Genomic DNA, 9,193 nt, shown 5'->3' with positions numbered 1-9,193 from the left:
TTGCAGCATGCTCTACGCATTCAGTCCTTAAGGGGTTTATTTTACAAACTGTGCGCCTGTAAGGTTTATTAGCAATAAGATAGAAAATTGAGCAAGTTTATACCATAATTTTGTAGAAAAAAAGAATCTGCTCAGTTCCATACTTCATCCATGAGAAACCTGCACTACGGGCAGTTTCAAGGAATAAATAAAAAGGAAACGTAAACCATTGAAAAAATAAAAAATAAATAAAAAATAAATTTAAAAAAAGAGTCTTTTCTGATTTCTCCTTCTATGAAAATGAATACTCAGCATTCTTCCGTTGAAAAAAAATCTACAAAAATCCAATCAGAAGTGAAGAGTTTAGCACCTCTTTAGAAAGGCCGCTTTTATAATGTGACATTTTATACAAAGCAACTCAGTTTAAGTTACTTAATCAGAAAAATTGAAGGATTTCAGTATAGTGTGACCTTCACTCTATGTGACAACAGTGCCAGAAGAAAAGTTTTCTACTTTTTGTTAAGCTTTTTGGAAAATATCTAGGAAATATTAAAGTCCATTGATATTAAAATGTACTCCTATCTTATTTTTCAGAGAAAAAGATGTGGCGATACCTTGGATATCATTTTAGGCAATTTGCTTCCTCAATACTAACACCAGTTTTTTGAAATATATGAAATGCTCGTCTCTTGAATTTCTTTTTACTTATAAGTAGCAGTGCACTCTTTAAATAGAAAATAATACAATCATTTAATAAGTCCTGTCTTTACAAAATTATATTTCTTCTCATATATCCTATCATTGAGTAATCTGGAAAGTAACAACAATAAGAATAAAGCTAATATCACTGAATTGACTAGACCATTGCATTAATAAAGAATAGCTCTGGAACATGTCATTGTGTGGTGATTGTGAGTAATGTCCTCAAGTATGTACCTATCTTTGACATTTCATCTAATTATTACCCCCAGGCCCAATCAGCAAGACTCCTTCTGATGCACTTCCCCTTAGAATCAAAAATACTGGGGGCAGATATCATGAACTGCATGCTTCCAGTAAGACCCAGCTACATAGAGAGATGGATGTCATTACGTAAAAGCATAGTTCCCTAGGAAGATGCATGCTGGTTTGAGGAGGCAGCATCCCGTACAGAATAGAGCAGAGATTTTGGGTTTCATCAGATCTGGCTTTCAATGTGGTTTTGAGCGTTTGGCAAGTCATTTAACCTGGAATTTGTTTTCTCAGGTGTAAAACATAGAATGCGATACTTATCTTTCAGAACCTCTGAAGGAACTGCATGAAATAACATAATTAACATAGCTGGACATAACAAAGTACGTTGTGAAACTTTAGTTGACATGCATCACTTGTTCTGGAAACATGCTTATAATCCAAAGCATGTGTATATCAAAGCAAATTTCAAGAACCATTGGCTCAGTTGTGATCATGTGACATTAGGTGTCACGTGCTACTCATATCTCAAGTCATGGCTCTTTCATCAAGTTAAAATTTATCAGAAATGTTTGCTAGTCTTGCAGAACACTTGCAGAACAAGTTACTCACAATCCAAGGTTTTACTGTACTCAGAAAATCTTAATTTTCCCCCTTTCACCTGTGATTATGAGAGGACTTATTTTCTTAGCTTTGGAGCTTCAGCTGAAATTCTGAGAAAACAGGAAGACTGACAATATGCTCTACATATTTGTATGTAGGTGAGTCTTGATGCATGTGAGTATGTGCACACAGAAAGAAATGTGTGTATAAAGGAGTGAATAAATGAATAATTATTATGTGTCAGTTGGTTTCAAACAAATTTGGTTAGTATCCTAAGCTTTAAAACTGATCAAAATTGCCAGCATAATACCTTTTCCAGTATTTGTTATTATTATGACTTTGAGAACTGCTAGGTACCTACGAAAGAGCAACCCAATAATCAATCACTTACTCTACTTTCCTCTTATATTTCATCCTTCCCCCCTAAATTAGTGAATTGAATGAATATAATTCTAGATAACTGACTGACCTCTTACTATTGGACATGACACAGAGATTCACACATCCAGATGTCTGATAAAAACAGGTATTCAGCACTTAAGAACATTGTGTACCAAAGTCCTAAGAATTCATGAAGTCACTGAAAAAATTACATGAGGTAATTCATGCTAAGTGTTTATTTAGAAAACATCTGGAACATAGCACACATTCAACTTCTCATTAAGGAGGAGGGGAAAGGAGATGGTCAGAGACTAAAAAGAAGAGATAAGCATAACATTGCTCTCTGTTCAAGGGCACGGTAGGGAAAAGCAGAATTCAGGGAAAACTGCAAAACTCTAAGCATCAAACGAAAATCAAATCAAGAGTTTGGCAATATCAGATATTGCAATAACAAATAATGTGAAAAATATGAGAATTGCATAAATGCAATATTAACAGATTAGAAGTATAAAGTGGATAATTATTACATATATAAAATAATACAATGTTACACATTTCACACAATGAATTTGTAGGGAATGGTTTCCAATGTTCTTCAAACCTTTCCCTACCAACTTTCTCCTTTTTCCACTGGTTGTTTCCTATCTAAATGTACTACAGCAGCATTAGTTGAAGACTGAAATATAGAATCCATACGTGACCTCACCTTGAACATTACATCTATCTCTGGCCAACACTTACAATTGTCTTTTTTTTTTTTTTTCATTTTCATGGGTTGCTCTCCCTTCAATGGTTAACTTTCACAGAGTTTAACCTCCATCCCCTTCTCTCTTTCAAAAATTGCTGCATGGAATTCTGACACATTGCTGACCAAAGCATAAAATGGTACAGTCACATTGGACTACTTATCAGTTAATCATAACATACACTTACCCTGTGATTTTGCTCTCCTTCTTGGTATTTACCCAAGAAAAAAAAAATACGTTCATGAAAGAATTTGTGTAGGAACAGTCATAGCTACTTCTTTTGTAATGGTCAGTAACTGAAAATAATCCAAATGTTCTTCAGTAGGAGAATGAAAAGAGAACCTGCCACATTCATACAATGTAATATGCAGTTAAAACAATAACATGGATGAATCACAAAAGCATTATACTGAGTAAAAGGTTTCAGATACAAAAGAATATATAGCATACGATTTAATTTATATGAAGTTCCAGAATATATACACCTTGAGATATATATCCTGAGATATAGGTAGATAGATGATAGATGATAGATAGATAGATAGATAGATAGATAGATAGATAGATAGATAGGTATTTAACTTCAAGGAATGCAAGGAGTAGGAACATAGATCTATATTTTGAAGACAAAGTGGTTTTTACTTAGGCTACTCATGTATAAAACAGGTGTGCAGTGTATGCTTAGTGGGACATAAGTCAGGCTTTTGGTTTAAACAAAGTTTATACACAGGCATGCTGCCTTAGAAAGAAACCTAAGATGGTTTCCCTTTTTTCTCCTGACTTCAGGAGAGCTTTTTCCTCTCATCACTGGGTTTCATTAATATCATATGAATGATTTTAATGTCTGTGTTCATGAATGCTATTAGTCTGAAATTTTCTTTTCTTATAACATCCTTGGCAGTTTTTATATTGGGGTTTTGCTGGTTTCATAACATGAGTTGAGAAATGTTCTGTTCTTAAGTGAGTCTGTGTGCTCTTAGTATTATTTCTTCTTTAAATGCTTAATAGAACTCACCAGTAAAGCCACTTGGGCCCAGAGCTTTCTTCAGAGGAATATTTTTTATTATACTTCATTGAATATAAGACTGTCTCAATTTTTTATTTCTTCTTGCACTGATTTTAGATGTTACGTCAATGAATGGGTATTGCTGTGTTTCAGTAAAACTTTATTTACAAAAACAAGCATGATCTACATTTGACCTTCAGGCTAGAATTTGCCAACGTCTAGCTTAGATCACTGATACTAAACATTTCCTTTATTCTTTTTTTTAATGTTTTATTTATTTTTGAGAGAGAGAGAGAGAGAAAGAGAGAAAGAGAGAGAGTAGGGGAGGGTTAGAGATAGAGGAGACACAGAATCCAGGCTCCAGTCTGTGAGCTAGCTGTCAGCACAGAGCCTGTCACGGGGCTCGAACCCACAAACCGTGAGATCATAACCTGAGCAGAAGTCGGATGCTTAACTGACTGAGTCACCCAGGCACCCCTCTTTTATTCTTATGTTAACATTTTAAAGATATAAAATTCTAATCATTCCTTTCTTTTTTAACTCATGCATTATTGAGAAATGAATTGACATATATCTAAATGGTTGATATTTCAACATATATTATTATTATTAACTTTAAATTAAGTATATTGAAATCAGAAAATATATTCTTTTTATGGATAATGTTTTATTATATTGTCAACTGATTCAAATACATCATTGAAAACAAAAAAAAGTAAGAAAAAGACAAAACCAAAAAGGAATAATTAGTAAATAAGCATTGGAAAGTATTTCACATCTTATCTGATAATGAATGTGATGCGTATTTATAACTCAGTAGGCACAAACGATACATAATTAAAACAACCAGTGTAGGCAAAAGTGTATTGTAGTGAGCATTCCATTTTCTCAAGGCAACAGAGAATTTATAAAATGTACCCTAAGTTTATATTCCTTGATTCAGTTTACTTCACACATGCATATATAAGAAAAATATCCTATCTGTTATACACAGCAATTTACTGAAGCCTTATCAAACTACTAGAAAAAAGCAACACAACAAAAAAGAAATCTCACAAAAGAGAACTACAAAACCTTCGTTAGCAGGGTATTTAGCAGGCATTTATAATAAAGTATGTTCATATAATGTTATTTGAAACTCAACAGATATTAAGTATGAATAAAACTACCTAAAAATCATGCACAATAATGATGGCAAAGTAATACAGACAAAAGTGTCAGGGTTAGAACATCAAGGTCTTGTGCTTTTACTTTTTCAAAATTTTCTGCAATTAGCTTATTATGGGGAAATGTTAAGGAAAACTATTTCTCTTAACACATCCCTAATAATTACGTGACCTCCAAACACCTCGTTCTTTATTTCTTCATTCCGGACCATGACTGGATCAGCTCTAACCCAGTTTTCCTCTTGGAATCAGCTGCCTGAATGTTCCAACACTGCTTAAACCATCTCTTAGTGTCTCAGCTAAGAAGGCCTGCTCAGTTCTGACTGGATATCCACCACAGGCACTTGCTGCTGCTGTGCTGGGTGACTGTTGGGTGCAGCTGACAGTCTTGGTTGCTCAGTGAGGCTGCCCTAAGTTTGACTTGGACTTCCACCTCTGGAAGTCCCTTAGTCATCTCAGGTGTAAGCGGTCCCTGGCCCACTCGATCTGCTCCTCAGAACAAAATGTCACACATACCTGACAGCTGTTCCATTCTGCCAGACCATTTTATATCATTTTAATCCTCTGAAATTTATTGTTATCAGTCTGTGCCTCAGACTATAGTCTGTCCTGGTGAATATTTTCTGTGCACTTAAAAACAATGCTTATATTGCAGTTGCTGGGTCTCATGTTCTACAAACATCCATTAGATCAATTTGCTTATTTCATTCAAATTCCCTATATTTTGGCAGTTAAAACAGATGTGAGTCTCCAACTGTGAATGCTGATTTGTTTATTCTCCCCTACATCTGTCAATTTTTATTTCATATATTTTGAAGCTCTGATTTTAGGTGCATACACATCTGGGACTTGTATTTTCTTAAAGAGTTGATCTTTTAATTATAACATGACCCTAATTATCTCCAGTAATACACCATGTTTTGACTATTACTTTGCCTAATATTAATGAAGACATATGAGCTTATGCTTAATATTTACATGATATATCTTTTGCCATTCCTTTACTTTCAGCTGTGTTTTTATAAAGTATGTGTCATAAATAACATATAGTTAGTTGGTTCTTACATTTTTATCCAACCTTGAAATTTGTCTTTTAATTGGAATGTTTACCCCATTCAAATTTAGTGTATTTGTTGATATGATTGGGTTTAAGTCTACTCACTTGCTTTTTGTTCTCTCCTGTGTGCTTTGTTTCCCCTCCCTGTTTTGAATTAAACCTGTATTATTATTTTTCCTTTCTATCTCCATTATTAGCTTTTTAGCTGATACATTTATATCATTTAGTGTTTTCTTTGAGGATTATTTTGTACACCTTTAATTTATCATGGGCTATGTAGAATTAATATACTACCTCTTTTCCTGTAACAAAATTGTATTACAATTGTATGATACCATATTATATTCTATTGTCCTTTGTGCTAATACTTTCATATATTTTACTTCCACATGTCTATTAATAATTTTTAATGCTTTTTAATTTTTTTGAGATAGAGAAAGCAGGGTAAGGGCAGAGAGAGAGAGAGAGAGAGATGGAGGATCCATAACACACTCTGCACTGAGAGCAGAGAGCCTGACACAGAACTCAAATTAAGAAACAGTGAGATCATGACCTGAGCCAAAGTCAGACATTTAACCAACCAAGCCACCCATGTGCCCCAATATTAATTCTTAAAGGATTTTTAAAAAGAAAAAAGATACACCTACATTTGCTTACACATTTAGCAATTTCAGTTCTCTTCCTTACTTCTTTCCTATAGCTGTGAATTTCCACTTGGTATAATTTCACTTTAACCTCAAAAACCTTTACTATGTCTGCATTGTTATAGATTACCTTTTCTGGATGTATAATTCTATACTGATATTTTTCCTTTTCACACTTTAAAGACGTTGTTACTTTATCTTTTAGTTTCCACTGGTTCAGGTGAAAAATCAGCTATGATTAATGTTGATGTTTCCCTACATGCAAAGTATCATTCTTTCCTTAAGCCGTTTAAGGCTCTCTCTGTATCTTTGATATTAGTGTTGACTATAACAGAGTTAAATATAGTTATCTTTGTGTTAATCCAACTTGCTGTGCACTGAGTTTCCGAGACCAGTGCATTGGTTTTTTATAAAATTTGGTAAAATCTTCTCAATATTTCTTTGACTATTTTTCTGTTCCATTTTATCTCTTGTCTCATTCTAGAACTTCAATAACATACATATTAGATTGCTTGATACTATTCCTCAGAGCATTGGAGCCTTGCTAATTTTAGTTTTCTCAGCTGTTCAGTTTGGAAAATTTCTACCGACCTTCAAATTCGTTGGTTCATTCTTCTATTATAGCCAATCTGCTTCAGCTCTTAATATCATGTAATAACTTTTTTAATTCAAGGTTTTAAATTTTCAAGTTCTTGGATTACTATTTGATTTTTAAATATTTTCTTATCTTTCCAGAAATTATCAAACTCTTCAGTCAATATTTTAATCATATTCCTATAAATCTTCTAACGTGTTTAATCCTAGTTATTTTTACATCTAGTGCAGAGCCCAGTGCAGGACCTGAACTCTACCCTGAGATCAAGACTTGAGCTGAGGTCAAGGGTCAGATGTTCAACTGACTAAACCACCCAGAAACCCCGAATCCTAGCTATTTTTAGGTCATGATCAGTGTATTTCAATTTCCTAGACTGTCTTTGGGTCTGTTTCTATTGGTTGATTTTACTTTTGAGTGTGGGTAACATTGTCTTGTAGAGTAGGTAATTCATGTGTCATTTTGACATGCCACAGAGCACTCGAATTAAACATTATTTCTGGGTGTTTCTGTGAGGGTGTTTTTGGATGAGATTAGCATTTAAACTGGTGGACTCGGTGTAGTAGATGGTCCTGTCCAATGTAGATAAGTGGCATCCAAGTTATAGAGGGTCTGAATAGAACAAAAGGCAGAAGGAAGAATTTGCCCCTTTTTCCCCACTTTATCCCTTGAGCTGGGGCATCTCATTTCATTTTCTCTGATTCTTGAACTGGACTTCTACCATAGGTTCTCCTGGTTCTCAGGCCTCTGGACTAAAGCTGAACTGCACCACCAGCAATTCTGGGTCTTCAGCTTGCAGATGGCAGATTGTGGAACTTCTCAGCCTCCATATCACATGAACCAATGCCTCGTAATAAATCTCCGTAAAGATAGATATAGACATGCAGTTGGCCCTTGAACATTACGAGGGTTGGGGTGCCAACCTCCCACACAGTCAAAAACCCGTATGGGACTTTGGCTTCCGCAAAACATAAGTATTTAGTAGCCTACTGTTGACCAGAAGCCTTACTGATAAGTCATATTTTATATGTCATAAATATTATGTTATATTCTTACAAAAAAGTAAACAGAAAAGAAAATGTTATTAAGAAAACCATAAGGGGGTGCCTGGGTGCCTCAGTTGGTTAAGCATCCAACTTCAGCTCAGGTCATGATCTCACATCTCTTGGGTTCGAGTGCCATGTCAGACTCTGTGCTGACAGCTCTGAGCCTGGAGCCTGCTTCAGATTCTGTGTCTCCCTCTCTCTCTGCCCTCGCTCACTCACACTGTGTGTGTCTCTCTCTCTTTCAAAAATAAACAAACATTTAAAAATTTAAAAAAAGAAAACTATAAGGAAAAGAAAATACATTTACAGCATTTTACTATTTAAAAAATCCACATTTAAGTGTACCCACACAGATCAAATCCCTGTTGATTGAGTATCAACTGTAGTAACAGAAAATAGATATTCTGGTTCTATTCCTCTGGAAAATCTTAACTGATAGACTTTGGATTTTTTTTGCATATTTAGTATTTTTTTTATTTCATGCTGCCTTTGTAAATGATATACAGTAGGGACTCTGTATTCTGTTACCTTCTTCTGAAGAGTGTTGTATTTTGTGCTCAAATAGTTAATATAGTGGAGGATCACACTGGTCTTATGGAGCCTTTTTTTTTTAAAGCTTATTCATGTATTCGTTTCACTTTTATCCTCAGTGCCAGAGAAAAACCAAGCCCTATTAACATGGCCTTTAGACCTACAGGGTTGACCTTCTGGTACTTGAACAGAGAGCTGCTTGTATTTATGGAGCTCCTCTACGTTTATGGAACTATAATTCCTAACTCGGTCTCCAGAGCAATAGGAAGTTGCTGAAATCCCTACGCTGCTCTTTGCGGGGGACCAGCCCACGCACCAGAGTCCAAGGGTCTCTGAGTAGGGGGTTGGTGTCGGCGAAATATCTATAAGAAAGAACACAGACAACATGAATGGTGGAAGAGACCACACTTTACTGTGAAACTTGGTGTCTTATATACCATAGGTGATTACATCATTTTTCTAATGATTACATTGTTTGTTACTTCCAGAAA

The 9,193-nt window shown here is 34.9% G+C and overlaps 1 protein-coding gene and 1 pseudogene across 1 annotated transcript in view; one reads left to right on the top strand and one right to left on the bottom strand.

Annotated features, from left to right (window-relative positions):
• The window catches only part of ODAM (odontogenic, ameloblast associated), a 9,781-nt gene extending 8,959 nt beyond the window's left edge, over window positions 1-822 (top strand). The window contains exon 11 of the mRNA XM_029930909.1: window positions 574-822. The gene's annotated coding sequence lies outside the window, so the exon portion shown is untranslated. The remainder of the gene's footprint in view (window positions 1-573) is intronic.
• Window positions 823-5,057: 4,235 nt separating this feature from the next.
• The window catches only part of LOC115301860, a 9,479-nt pseudogene continuing 5,343 nt past the window's right edge, over window positions 5,058-9,193 (bottom strand).

Source organism: Suricata suricatta, chromosome 1, assembly GCF_006229205.1.
Source record: "Suricata suricatta isolate VVHF042 chromosome 1, meerkat_22Aug2017_6uvM2_HiC, whole genome shotgun sequence".
In the NCBI taxonomy this organism is placed as follows: domain Eukaryota; kingdom Metazoa; phylum Chordata; class Mammalia; order Carnivora; family Herpestidae; genus Suricata; species Suricata suricatta.
The sequence above is the reverse complement of the archived record's forward strand: the minus strand, read 5'-3'. Positions and strand labels throughout refer to the sequence as shown.